Raw genomic sequence first — 15,758 nt, 5'->3', positions numbered from 1 at the left:
GAATCATGGCAGCAAACCAGCAAAACGCAAATAACTTTTCACAGTTTTCCCCCCAAACTAACCGACTGAGTAGAGTAAAGTTGCTGGATGCAGGTAAAGTTAGTTAAAAGATGACTAGCTAATATCAATACAGCACCTTAACCTTAACAAGTAGCCTGTAGGCTACCGATGGGGTTGTCTATGTTCAGCTACGGCCTTCAGTGCAGTTCCTGTTTTAAACTGTGGTTGTTGCTGCAGGTCAGATTTTCCTCTATTTAACCACTGCACAAGAAGAAATCTGCAGATAAAGTGCGTCCAAGTCCAATTACAAAATTTGCTCTTACAAGCCATTTTTATAGACATGTAAAATGTTGTAATAGATATTTTCTCTGTGTTTACATTCAACCATGCATATGCTTGTAAAAACTAACATGCATCCAGAACCTTACCACGGTTTTCTTCCTGCTTGTTTAACAGAAACGGTGTTTTGCACATCCTGCAGCAGATGTAAACCATGTGCAATCAGAATTGCAAAAATATCTTTGATCTTTTGACACTTTAGTGTGGCATTTAGTTTCAAAATTAAAGATTTTTCTTTTTATTATATAACTTCATTACAATATATGTATATGACTGCTGTAAGTAAAAAAAATCTTACACCAGTCATAGCAGATAAGGGTGAATTATCTGCTTAGACTAATGTTTGTCTGACCATTTTGTGGATGCTACTTTGATACATAACACCTGAATATTTGTTGCTGCTGATCAAATTTGTCCTTTGGTGATAGCGCTTCCAAATAAACTTTTGTTCCATTATTTTGGTCTGGTTTTTATGTCCTTTCAGTAGGAAACAAGCAGAATGTTCTGCCCTTTAACAGTAACAAATGTGTTGTCACTAAGGATCTAAACACACAAATGTGGCTGCTGGTGATCTTAGACACTACAGGACTCTGCAAATTTCTTGAGCCGATATTTCATTGCGCGTGTGTCACCGTTGGATGGTGGATGCCACCTTTACAGTCTGGAAGTCTCGTCTGTGTCTCCATTTGTGGCCTCTCACTATGGATCATCAGATCAGAGCGGAGCAGCCCTCCATAGAACCAGCGTACTGGCTAATTCAGTATTGATCCTGGCCTCTGGACCAATTTCCACTACTGTTTGGTTTGGGACTACAGTTTCGGTCATGCTCTGCCTGTCCCTTAGAGGCCAGGGAGAAACCTCGGCTGCTCTCTTATCACTCAGACAGAAATCACACTCGCAAAAAAAAGTGTGTGGAAGGGATAGAGATGTGGAGTGAAAGGCGAGAGGATAGTGCTGCTGGCTTGCAGAGAAAGGGGGGAGAGGTCATTAGTGAGTGGTGATGAGTTTTTGACTTTGAAAGAACCCACTCGAGTCTGGCTTTGTGTGAGTTTGTAGTGCATTATGTAGTCTACACCAGGACACCAGTCCTGCAACTTTTGGATACATTTCTGCTCCAACACACTTGAATGAAGATTGAATTACCTCCTTGGTATATTAGTAAGTTTTGGAAAAGCCTGTTCATTAACCATTCATTYAATTCTGGTGTSTTGSAGCAGATGCATCCAAACATCGCAGGRCACTAAAKAACTGGAGATGCAGAGCCCTGGTCTATGTTTAGCACCTGTGGACTGATGCCTATCGATTCTGAGTCAGGAAAAATTTAGAGTTGAGTTGTTATCAGCAGGTAGAGACGTTACACAACTATCTTTGTTGGAAAAGGGGCTACATACATCTCGACGTCTGGTTTGTTGCCTGTTCTCCATGATGTTGTTTGTTCTGTAATGTTCTCAAAGAAACTTTTAAAGCTTTACAGGAACAGCTGTGTTTATACTGAAAATGACTTGTACGCAATATTTTGCACTATTCTGGGTGACCCATGAATGCAATCACTGCACTAGTATGGGTAAGGACATAAATACAGCGTCTTCCAAGCTTAGTTTGTAAAAAACAAATGAAACAACAAAAAACGCCAAATGAAATCATGTTTCTTTTACATTGCAATCATTAACTACTTTGTACTGATTTCTGACAAAAACCCTAGTCGAGTGAATTGAACTTTGGAGCTGTAAAGTGGCAAAGTGTGGAGAATTTCGAAGGGTGCAATAACTTTTGCAAGATTCTCTCTGAAGTAACAGCTTTTATTCATTTATTTTTGCTTTAGTTGTTCTGGTTCCTCGCTGACCGGGASACAGAGGTCAGTTCTTCCTGAAGGTTACTGTGGGGCTTTGGGTGGAAAGGGTGATGTGACTGGAGGGGATTCATTAGGAATGTATGGCTAAGTAAATGTCTGTTGACCCAGGCCAATGACAGCCAGACACACACTCCTGATGCTCCTATCCAATTTCTTACACACACCCACGGACGTAAGAATGGATGAGATAAAGCGCCTCACATTCCTTGAATACCTCCTTTTTTCCCCTTACCTCTTCTCTCTCCTCCATTGCTGCTGTCTTCACATTGCTGTCCTCACCTTCTCTCCTCTTTATCTTCCCACCTCTCACTCCCCATCCATGCCTGTGTGTCCTCTCCCTTCCCTACCTGTCCCTTCTGCCTCTCCCACGCCAGCTTGCCTCTGTCTCCCTTTTTCTTCCTTTCTAGGAACAACATTCCTTGGACTAATTGTGATTCTGTCAGCAGGTAAATGCTTTGTGACCGGTCGCTGACAGTCACGCCAGCCAGCCAGCCAGCCAGCCAGCCCCCACCCCCTCTCCTTGGTTGCCTCTGACAGTCATTGCGAGGCAGACGGGACTGCTCCGGCGATGCTGGCAGTCAGTTGGAAGGCAGTGTATATGGACGTGGCCTCTCAGCTGAATAGCGAGACTCCAACTGTCTGCGAGTGTGTGACACTCCCATTACCCTGCCACAGAAAAAGGTAGACAGCCAAAGAACGGCTGGATAATGCACTGTCTGACTGACAATACACTTTACCCCTCACACACTGTGCTTCTCACCTCGTCTCTGGGCCGATGACAACGTCGACTTGATACTGTCAGGTTCGGAGGCAGCCGGTGCGACATGTCAGCGCTAACACTGTTGACTCCTGATGTTTAACATGAGAGCAAATGCAAAGGAGGCTGGAAATGGAAAGTGATGATGAATGATGGATTAGAGAGGATACAGGAAAAGCAGTATTTTCATCGTGAGTCCCAACACCTGTCATGAGGAAATCTTTTCTGTTGCAAGCAACAAAAGGCTGAAATAATATTTTATTGTAAAACTGTCGACAATATTTTCTTGGAAAAAGGAAAATGTGTCTCAGTGCATCGCTTTGGCAACCACGCTTGGCTAATTAAAGCCGGCTGTTGACAGTTGTCAACATGACCCTCAGCGTGATGCTCCCCAGAGGGTCTTGTTAGCATGCTAATGCTAATCCCCTATGACGGCGGACAGGGCAGCGATGTCCCCTGTAGCTCCRGCTGCTGTGACCCCAGCATTTGGTAGGACAAGCACGGTGATGTGCTAACATGGAGATGTCCCCATGTGCATGTCACACATCTGTAATTAGAAAGAAGGGGCGTTCAGTGGGCGAGCTTGAGGGGACACTCGATCTGTGCTCTCAAAAAGAGCAGTCTTTGTCTGAAACTGATTTAAAAAAAGAACAACTGGTTTTAAAAGCATTTAAAAAGGAATTTAACTCCAAAGAGCTTCTGCTAGAGGATTGATGTGATATATTAAGAAAGTTAACACAGGCTGTGAAAATTTGGGTTTGCCCTTTAAATTTTGAGTTTTCTTTTTTTTTTTTTAAGAAATAGTTGTAAGACTAATTTAATTGTACTTAAAACAACACATACAACAAAAAATAACCCTTCCTGGGAGAGAGATAAGTTTGAACACCTTACCTCTAAAATGCTAATTCACAAATACTTAAGTGAGACAGTTCCTCCAGTCGTTCACCAGTCTCTGATATTGGTCAGCTGTACTTCCTGCCCTACTCCCTGCTTCCAGCTGTGAAGTTTTTGATGGATTTCTTCCATATATGTCATGTTCACCCCACGGCCTCTCAATGAGATTAAGATCTGGGCTTTGACTCAGCCCATGACTTTCTATTTTTTGAAAGCCKTTTTCCTGGAATATTATAGTGAAGAGCCAGTCAGTTAAGAGAGTTGTCTTTGTGTGTTTAGGCTGTATCGGGTTGCAGATTTCACAGAGACGAAGCATCTTCAGGAGTTGCAACAACGAAATGAAGGATTCTCTGGACATTTACAGAAACAAACAGGGTTCCTGCTCACACCATTACGCTCAGAAAGTCACAGCGATGTTTCTAATCTGAATATGTATTTCGAACACAGCTTCAACCAGAAACTTACAGGAGACACAAGTCTAATATTATGCTCATAAATTGTTTACCTGTTTGGTGTCTAAAAAGAGATGCATCTGTGACAATGTTGTATTCTGTTTTATTGATTTTTAGAATAGGTTGGTGGATTGTGTTACTTTAAAAAACCAGTGTGTCCAATGATCAAACTGTGAGAGACAGTTAACTAAATTAATTAAAATTTTCACATCCACCGTATTTAGTTCATGTTGGAAAATGTTTGGGATATTGTTTTCCCCAAACATTGTTTTCTCTTCTAGTGTCCAGAGAATTCAAACCCAGGTCTTTGTTTTTATTCCATGCATTTCAGTCTGGCCTTCATGTTTTCTTAAAGAGCAAAGGGGTTTTCTCCAGTCACACCTCTAATTGTACGGGAATGCATTAACAGGAGCCTACTCTAGGTCCTGTGATAACATTTTAGAATTTGGAGGTTTCTTTTAACATTTTGGTTTACTGTTATCTCAAATGTTTGCTATTGTTAAACATCCATCTACACAAACATGTTAGAATGACCTACAGGCTGGAGTGTCCTAGTTTTTCATGACTGTACCGTCTCTGCTTTACTGCTGTTCCAGCTAAGAGAAATGAAAGGAGAGTTCCCACACCTGTTTCTTTCTCTCCACCCTCCCCTCCAAGGGAAGGTCAAGGACACATGTATATTCATGGAGGAGCCTGGCACAGGATCGATGGCTTTTAATTGTTTTCTTTTGGTTGTTGGAGGGACGTGCCAGCGTCTATTGATCTATTTGAACAGAGGCCACTCACAGAGCACGACGGAGAGACCTTTCACTGACTGAACACCAATACCACGTCTGTGTAAGCGGGGGCCCAGGACTGTGTGGTGATTAGGGTTTTGACACACAAAATCACAGCCTGCATGAAAGAGCCTCATGGGGGATTGAGGGAGATAGACAGAAATGTGAAGCAGCAGAGGTGCTGTAGACAAGGGTCACACTTAAGTTCATTTAATTGATGTTTCACACAGAAAGACATATGATTTTACACCTCTACAGAAAGAATAAATAAATTAAAATTGAAATTGATGTTGGAAATGATGTTCCAACATCATTTCCTGATAATAAAACACAAACTAAATTTACAAGTGAGCATTTCCAGGGCTATTAATATGTTGTGTTGTTGTTTTGTAAGATTTCAAAGGTAAATGTTGCATTTTTTGTCGTTAAATACACAACCCACACACAGCAGAATCTGGTTTTATGCAATCAAAAGATCAGCTAGGAAAAGATATTTCAAATTAAGTTTGGCTGTAAATATTTCAATGTATTTGTATTTGTTTTTCTTAACATTTGTCCCTTTATAAAAATATAGAATGAATTTAGTTTTGATAATTAACAGATGTGAACTGTCAAGAAATCAGATTATATTTTAAAAAATTGTCCATCCATCCATCCATCCATCCATCCATCCATCCATCCATCCATCCATCCATCCATCCATCCATCCATCCATCCATCCATCCATCCATCCATCCNATCCATCCATCCATCCATCCATCCATCCATCCATCCATCCATCCATCCATCCATCCATCCATCCATCCATCCATCCATCCATCCATCCATCCATCTTAGCGTGTGGTTTTAAAATTATGCTTAATAAGGGACTCAAAGTAAAAATATCCCTCACACAATTATATCACCACCTCTTTCTGATGGATCATCAGTTTCATTTTGTTTCCATTAAATTCTGGTCTTATCTGAATGTTTCAATTGAAATCAAAACACATCAGACTGTGCAATGTTTTCCCAATCTGTTATTGTAGTTTTGGCCAGTCTGTGTAAATTGTAGCCTAATCTTGGTGACTTCTGCAGCCACAAAAATAAAATGTGATGACGTTTTATTATTATTTTTTTTATTTAAACCTCTGGCCGATTATCTCATATGGTGATGTAAACCCTATTTGGAACCATGTAACACTTAAAAATAAGAGGGAAAAAACTTTGTCCAGCATTGTTAATAGTGGTAAGTCTAAAAATAAATTTGCACATCTCACTGGTTTTTCTAATTTCTACAAATCGAAGGTAGGTTTATTGTCAATCTTTGAAAGAATGGTTCATTTTGGTTTAAAGAAAAGCTGAATTCAAATATTATAGCACGAAATGTGGAGGTAGTTTCCCAGTCAACTTGAAACCACAAAGAAAAATAATTCTTTGTTCCTTGAAAAATGAGAAAGAAATGTTCACTTTCCATTTTCACTTTCCATTGAAGGCATGCTTTTCAAGACTGAAAAGCTTTTTTTTTTTTTTTTTTTTACAAAGAATCTTTAAAAAAAAATCATTAGGCTTTCGACAGAGCTGTATTCTTTTGCAAAGGATTGATATGAAAATGTTTGCACTGTGAATACCGGATGAAAGCGTTCACCTGCCTCCCAGGTCAAGCAGATCATTCCCCTGCAGAGATTATCCCCTTCAGAGGTCTCCTTAATCTATTTCATTTGTTCTTCTGTAGCTGGCTGAGTTTGTCAATTTGAACAGAAAAAAGTTGGGAGAGCAGGCAGCAAGAGGGTGCACAGACTGGAATATTGGCGGGAGGGGCGAGAAGATAAAAAAAGATTGTGACAGTCATCCATTTGACCTAGGCTGTTGAGTGAGCGCAGTCTGGCTTGTCAAATCTCTGTGCTAACAGTGAATAGCCATATCTGTGCAGAGCATAGAAGGGTGTCATGCACTATGGTTTCATGGTTCAGGATAAGGCTGGATAAAGCCATTGGAAGAATGACACACACACACACACACCCACGCACACTCACGCACACACACTTTTAAGTCTTTGCTTCTGTCTCACCCTATGACTGAAAAGAGTGAGGACACATTTCAATCAGCTCAGTCTGTTTCTATGAAAACTGACTGGGGGTGAAAACTTCTACAGTATTTTAAAGAGAGGAAACCATTTCTTGCTCCCAGATTAAAGCCTGTACCCTCCAATTACTGAACAATGAAGACCTTCCACTGCTCCCCCTTCTCTTCTCTCCTCTCTCTATGTCCCTGTAATAACCTCATCTACACACACACATACACACACACACACACACAATGGACCTATTACTGCCTCATTAGCCTGAATCATGCAAGAATTAGACTCCAGCCTGCTGACAATTGCAAAGAGAATGGGTTTTTTTTTGTCTCAGGAGTCAGGGGTTAAGTTACCAATCAAAATAGCCGGGCAGATGTATTGAGACGTTTTAATATTGCCCACTGTGGAAGCTTGAAAAATTTTAATCTCTCTGTGGTGCCGCTGCCCCTTAAGGCAACTCAAATAAGAAAGAGCGGGGGGTGTTGGTGTTCAAAGAATTGATGTACCCGGTGGCATTTGGATAATTGTGTTGGAATTGCTGCCACCTTAAACAGCTTTCATGCAGAGCATCCCCGTCTTTATTTAACATTGTTGCTTGCTTAAACTACAGATTTCTTTGTTTTCTCGCAACCCAGAGAAGGAAAAAAAAAACGCACAAAAGAACTGTGTAACATGGAAACTAATCAGTTCCTGGACAACATGGGCCAGGTGTTCCTACGTTTAATAGTATGTAAACTGCCAAGGGAAAAAACAGTGTTGTCTAGCTTCAACAAAAATCAGCTTATGCTCTGTTGGCGCACAGCCTCACAACACAGTTTAACATGCTGTAAAGCTGATTTATTCCTGTTTTACCTGTCAGAGCGCCGCTTCTCCTCTTCATTTCGTTTGTCTGCACGTGGTAGGCTCCTTTTCATCACCCGCACACTCCCTCCCCATCGCTGTGGTCTTGTCCTCTCTCAGGGTTCAGACTAATGACTAGTGACAGTCCACTGAGGGGAGCGAGCTGTTTGCAGTCAGCAGTGCGTTTGTTGGTAATTATTTTCCAGAGTGTCACATTAGTGTCAGCCTCGTGGCTGTGAGAGAGCAGTGAAGGCCCTGGCTGGCGGGATGGGTGAGGCGGAGGGGGGGATGGAAAGGGTGTGATGTTTGGTGGTGGGCAGTGGTGTATTTATGTGTGTAAATTGGAGTGGCGATGCCGAGCCGAGGACACGAGCGGTCACTGCTTTGTCTGACCTATAGCGATACACCAGACTTGACACTATGGGGATGGAAATGAGGAGGGCAAAGCATATCTTTGCAAGGATTTCTACAACTTTCAAAATGCATCTGCTCTATTGAGGCACTATAGTCTTAATTACAAGACGTTTTATCAACATTTGACAGGCCAACATAAAGTAGTGTATAATTATAAAAGTAATAGCAAGGTTTTCTGCCTTTCTCTGTACAGAAAGTCTTTTGGGATATGTCGCTGCCAGCTTTGCACATTTAGAGACTAAAATGTTTGCCCATTCTCATCTCTTTCCATAGACTAGAATCTCCATAGCATAATACTGCCACTACCACGTTTCACCATTGTTGATTTTTTGCAGGAGGATGTGTATGTTTACCATTCAAGGTGCGGGCCAAAGTGATTTAATTTCGGTCTCATTTGACCAGAACGCCTCTTCAAGTCCCTTGAGTGGCGTGTGCAAAACTTCAAACTGTTGAGAAAACCAAGAAAATCAAACTCAGAATCTCCTTTTGACAGGTTGAAGGTATTTAACCCTTTTGAAAGGGTTAAATACTTTCAAAAGGGTTAAATACTTTTGAAAGTATTTAACCCTGCTTTTCTTCGGATGAAAGCTGAAAAAATGATCGAACTTTGTTTTCTGAGATTGTTTAGACTCTTTTGAAAGCTCTAAAATGTACATCAGTCGCACGCCTGTTAAATCTAACAATCTACAGTTTACGGCAGATATATACACAGCATATAGTATGATGCAGGAATGAAACAATTGCTTGACTAAGCAGTACTGTTAAGTAGCTAACCCACAAATTCAGAACACCATGAAAAAAGTTTTCATTCTGTAAATGCTTTTAAGTGTCAGGAAGTAAAAGAAAAATTGGCACCAGCCACTTTTCAAATGTAGCAGTTAAAAACTACAGAGCAGGTAAATATAAAATATGCAGCCTGCAGAGCCTAATTTTGATAGAACAATTGCTTAATGTTGGTCATATCTTGCCTCATACAATGCCTGCAGAGCTTTGGTTGTGACACTTTAACATCAAAGCGACAAAGCCGAGTAAGTTCAAACAATGTTGTTCAAATGAATGTGGTGTGCTGTCAACGTAAAAACATACAGAATACCTGCATGCATGTGTGTGTGCGTGTGTGTGTGTGTGTTTGGTGGTGGGAAGTCACCAGGCCTCTTGGGAGGAAGCGATCAATGATTGAGACCATAATGCCTCTCTCTGTATTCACGCTCACATCCTCACTCACTGGCCGCTTTTGGGAGCTGTCTCTGTCTCTCTCTTTCTCTCTTACACACACAACACACACACACACGCACGCAAGTGCGTGTAGCACGCAAGTGCGTGTAGCACGCTTCCACTTTTACCCACACGCCTGCACACATTGTCACATGTTCGACAGCTCATCTCTCACACGTTCCCTTCCACTCCATCTTGTCGCTGTCTGGTCGATGGCCTCTCTCTGTGCCTCACTTCCCCGATGCTCAGTTCGCTGGCAGACTTCTCTGCTCTGGCGCTGTCTCTCCCTATGTTAATTTAGTAGCTAACCTCTCTCTCCATAGCAGTGCTACCAGACAGTCTTCTGTGTTGATATACTGAAGAAGAGTGCAGCACTGCGCTGAACAGCCACAGCTGACTCCAGAGGACCGAGAACTCTTCGTTTGCAGCACTGATTGTGGGGGAACAGGGATCCTGGCGGCACATTTTGCGTCATAATCTCTGAAATATCAAATCCTCGTCTGGTCTGTTGGAATAAAAATAACATTTTCACCCGTTTGTGTATTATTTTGCTTTTTATTTGGTCATGGATTTTGCTGACAGCCTTCAGTAATTAGACATTATGAGTCTCACAGCAAAAGCAAAAGATCACTAATTGGTGTATGGAAATGATTACAGCAGAAACTTAATTTACTCTGTGAACTGGGAAGAAAAGGAGGGGGTATAAAAGAAATAAAAGCATGATTATTTATTGTTCACTACTCCAATTACATGCTGAGAAAGTTAAAAGACTCCTTGGATGACCTCTGGCACACTAATAAAAGAAGTGAAGAACTCTCATTGTGGTGATTTAATTAGTCTGAACTCATCTCTTGCTTGTTGGGAATTACGCCGTAGACAACAGCAGCTAAGGTGTGAAATTAAAATATATTAAAACAGCTTGAAAATAGCTTGAACCTCAATGCCCAAACAGAAGAAAGCAACAGTTTCATCACATAAAGCAGAACTTGTAAAATGTAAAACCGGGAGTGTTAAGATGTTTCCTTTGACTGTGTGCATGGCAGTTGAGAAGACAGCCAAGTGACTCACCTCCTGCCAGAAAACGAAAGCGCACAATTAACATCGCGTCCCATCATCCTCAGCTGAGCGGGCAGGCTCGTAATTGGCCGGCTGACCAGCCTGCGTGGCTCCGGGTGGCAATTTATTCTGGGAGCCGTGCAGTTTACCCTGGGCGGCTAACGGCCCCTGTGCCATAACCTGGCTCAGGCAGCGGGGACATCATTAACACTTCACTGGGCCTGCAGGACACACACCCATCATCCACTATACACCACCCACCGCCACTAGCACACGGGGCAAATTGGAGGAACGGGGAAGAAATAATAATCATAGTGTCGATGGAGACAGTCGTACTGAGTGTGCTCAATGATCAGCTTTCAAATTGGGATATTTCTGGGATTTTTCACTGAAAGAGAAGGAGATTCTGTTAAAGGGTTATTCTAACCCGAGGAGAACTTTTTAGAGCTGATTATGAGTGAAAACGGAGGACATTTCGTCCTCCACCAGATCTTATTTTGGGATTTGGTGTCTGTGAGGAGGTCTGCTGGCATGTGGTTGATCCCTGAACCTTGTGTGCGTGTGTGAGTGAGAATGGAGCTTTTCTAAGAGTAATGACCTTGCCTTGTCACAAGGAAGACAAGTGTTGCACACTCCTACATCAGACTGAGGGCAGCACGGTTATGGAGTCTGTCTCGGCTCTCGTTTATTTGTCCGTTTAAAGGTCTCCATCTGCCGTCTGGCCCACCTCTTCAACCGACCGGCTGTCTTTAAGTGTGAGAGAGAAGGATGTACACATGGGAAGCTTTATCACACTTTGAGGAACAAATGTGTTGATAACCTGTTCTGGTCACACTTATAATCCTTTATTGAAAAACCCTTTGAGCATTTCAGGATTGCGTTTTCTCCAGTCGTCGCTGTTCCACATCTTCACTTGATAATATCCCCTCAGTCTGTCATGCAAACCTTCTCCAAATCTTCTAGACTGTGAGAACATCTCTCGTCCAGCGCTCCACTGTTTATGCTTGTCAGAATGAGTTCCAAACTTTGACCAATGCAGTACATTAATTTTCTGCTGATGAAGTCATTCTCTTGTGCAAAATCATTTCACTTCATCCTCAGCTTTCTAGCAGACAGCTGAAGGTTTTGGCTCAGAACTGACTGGTGTCATGATTTCACTCACACTCGCTGTGACAAAATAATAATTAAAAAAACAACTTTGATTCAATCCTTAGGAAGCTAATCCCACAGCATGACGCTGCCACCACCACATTTCTTATGGTGCAATGTATAGTTTTTGTGCCAGACATGAAAGTTCTGGTTTTTTGACATTAGTTTTCATTGTGCGTCTCCTTCAGAGTTGTTGTCAGCCTGTCGATTGCCTTCCTGGCCAGTTTCTAACTGTGGGCCTTTCATCGATTTTTTGTAATGAATGTATATCTAAAGTAATATGTTTTCTTTCATCCTTTTTCCTATTGATACCTTTGTGCAATAAGCCTCGCTAGTCTCCCTGCAAAATAGTGTCACAATCCCATGTACGTTGAGTTTGGCTGTATGAGTTTTGTATTCAGGGATTTTGTATTTTGGGTGATCTATGTTTTCTCAGTGTTTATTTGTAGGTATTATCATGTGTGGCAGGGTCCCTCTGTGTATCCATCATGTGCTCGTTTATCAAACTCCCTCAGTTTCCTAATAGTCATGTTCTCCCACACAACTGCTATGAATTGATTATAAATAAACTCACCTGGTTTCCATGCCACTTATCACTTCTCCTTGATAAGATAAGATAAGATAAGATAAGATAAGATAAGATAAGATAAGATAAGATAAGATAAGATAAGATAAGATAAGATAAGATAAGATAAGATAAGATAAGATAAGATTTATTAATTACAGTTTGACATGACAGCAAAGGAAATAGAAATGATCAATGTAGGTAACTTCCACTTTTTGCCTTCATGTCAAGGCACAAGCAAATGTTAAAAGGACTGTCCATTGAAGTCATTGGCACACCTTTAAAAATGTTTCATAGGTTTGCTGGTTTTTATAAGAGCACATAAGCACAGTATTTTTGAGTTTTAATGAGGTGTGTACATTTTCAAGAACCTATCATCAGTATTTAGTTTTATTTCTCAATTATTTGCTAGGTTTTCAGGCTGTTTGTACAACAAAAGCCAGCGATCTCCCAGTGTGTTCCCTCTTCCCCTTTTCTTCTGCTTGGCTGTGATATTCCCAATTCCCTCATTTCCCATCCCGGGCCCGTGTCTCACCCTCTTATTCCACACACACACACGCACACACACGACACACACACACGACACATGCACACAGGCTCACAGCCAAATGGCTGTTCATTAAAGACAGGGACCTGAGGGGAAGCAATCGTCTGAGCGACGGAAATTGCGTGTCACATTAGATTAGCGGTGTAAAGCCTCTGGATTGGCTCCGGGGAATAAGGAATTATTTCAATTACATTATTTCAAAAAGTCTTTAAGCAATACCAATACCGATAAAAACAAATTAAGAGTGATTTGGGCTGATTTGTGGCGCTCTGAGCTGCGTTTTGTGTGCTGGAAATCAGATATGAATAATGCAGATATTACACTGTGTAATGTGTTGCTCTTGAAAGCAGATTATCTGTGACAAATAACGCCATTGGTTTGCATTGTGTTTCATCAAAAGGGAATATTCCCAAGTGTCAATCACACATACAAAGGGGACTGCATGGGACTGTGTGAGCCACAGAGAAGAGGACAACTCATTCGGCTGCCACTCCAGTAACACCAACACACACACAGCTTTGATTTGAGTGGCTGAACTCCTGATTTCTGTGCCTTTGCAGTTCAAATCAACTGATTTTGATGGATGAAAGCTACAAGAAAAAGCTGGTCCAAGGTCTTAAAGAGATTTTTGATTTGGGGTTTCTCTTGTTATGATCCTGGGATGTTTTGGTTTTGCTTTTCTTTTGTGTTTGTGTTTTGATTATTTCCTTGTGTATGCTCAATAGGTTTTACCATATTCTGTTCAGTTCAAATGGCGTCGGCATGTAAGTTTACTCCCTTCTGTTCTGTTTCTTTATGCAACTGAATTTAATTATTTGAACAGTGTTTATCTTTTTCAGTTATTTCTGTTTTCTATCTGAGACTCAGATGTGAAGTGAGGAGTTTTAGTGAAGAAAATCACAAATCATTCAAAGCAGCTATGAGGGGAACAAGACATAAAATCAGCATCAGAAGGTTACTGAGGAGATCCCAGAAGGAACCAGGACACTGAAAACCATGAGCCCATAAACTGAGGCAGAGGTGGAAATGATAAAGCAACTATATGAACTGATCAAATGAGATGGGATGTAGCTGAGACAGAGTGAGAGCAGGGAAACTGAGTTTAGTTTATCCAGACAACTTTATAACTTTATCATTGTAATGATAAACCAACAAATAAAAACTTGCAAGGATTTTAACTAAGGCCATCATCAATATTTCTGAGAAGAAAATTTATGATTTTAGGTTTAACAGTTGAAAGATATATATATATATATATATATATTAATCACAACAAATTTTTAAATATTTCTTCCTTAAGTAAATAATTACATTAATTATTAAGATACTGATGCTTTGTTTTCCTCTAATTAAAAAAAACAAAAATTACAAAATGTTTGTACTTAAAGCATGAAATGTACAAACTAACAAACTTTTAAAATCTAGTCTAACCAAGTGACTTGTAATTCTTTTCCTGCATAAACTGAGCTAATTAACAAGTTAATCAGTGTTAATGCTGTGTGTTGAAGTTTTCTCTGAATCAGACTTCAGAATAGTGCTGCACAAGTGTTGGAAAGTTCTGGTTGCAAGTCGGATGTGATATAAGGATGTGATATTTATTTTGTTCTCACTAGTGAGTCACTACAAGCTGATAAAACACTTCTTTCCATTTTATGAGTTCAAACACAAAAGGCATATCAGCATTGGTTTAATTAGATACAAGCCACCAGAAGTACTAATAACTGGAAATTATATTATATAACTATTTGGGTTGATTGTTCACGTTTTTATTAGTAAAAATCTGTTTATTCCAGTCACAAAGCAGTTCCATGTGGTTTACTGATGAAAACTTTTCCTGAAATTTATTTAGTGCTTTTGGCTTCTGGTCAGTTTTTTTTTTTCTTTTTAAATACACACATTTTTAAACCACAAGTTGCCATTTTATCCCTTCCCAAATCAACTTTGCAACCCTAAACAAACCCTTTTGTTTTTTTTATTTGTAGCTAAGTGTTTTTATTAACTATGGAGATTAATAATCTTACCAACAATTAGACTTTATGTTTTTTTCTGAAAAATGTAAATTGAGCCACATTTCCATTGATTTTGATTGTCATCCTTGTTTATTATCACCCTGGGTGACTCTAACAGATATTTACTAAAGTCACACAGACATTTACATACAGAAAAATGTGAGTTTAATACAGAAGGTAGAAAAAAAATATTTTTTAAATCTTTGGTTAACACAGTGGACACAAATCGTACCCCTGATGGATATGAATTGACACATAGTTGGTTAGAAACATCCTGTGGTGGATAACATCATTCAAACCCAAAAAAGTACCAAACAACCCAAATAACCCATGCCCAAGTTGTTCTGACATATGACTGAAAACAAGTCAACACCACTGAAGGAGGAGTCTGATTAATTTTATATGAGAAGAGACAGAGATCTTTATATGAGCTTTATGGGCAGTTGTCCAGGGCAGCATGAAAAAGGGGTTCAGTTGCACCTTGAAAAAGTTTTTTGTTGCTCCCAATGGGAAGTTGACACCCCAAGTATGCTGTTGAGAAGACTAATGTTACGTGTTGGTGGGGCAGCAGAATGAATACAAGAAAATACAAATAGCTTGTAGCCTTGTGTGATGCCAGCATAAGCAGTTGCTGGTGAAAGCTTTTCACGATTAAATCACAATTTGCAACAACAACAACAACAAAAAAAAAATCATAAAACAAATAGAAAATCTGGACATTAGGTGTTGGTGCTGTAGGTGACAAATTGTATTTTTTATTGAATCTGAAAGATTTTACAACAGGATCTGACAGGTAACTTTAAAGTTTCTCCTGCCAAATATGTGTTCACGTTC

Source organism: Poecilia reticulata, linkage group LG4, assembly GCF_000633615.1.
Source record: "Poecilia reticulata strain Guanapo linkage group LG4, Guppy_female_1.0+MT, whole genome shotgun sequence".
Taxonomy (NCBI): Eukaryota; Metazoa; Chordata; class Actinopteri; order Cyprinodontiformes; family Poeciliidae; genus Poecilia; species Poecilia reticulata.
Note: the sequence above shows the minus strand (reverse complement) of the source record.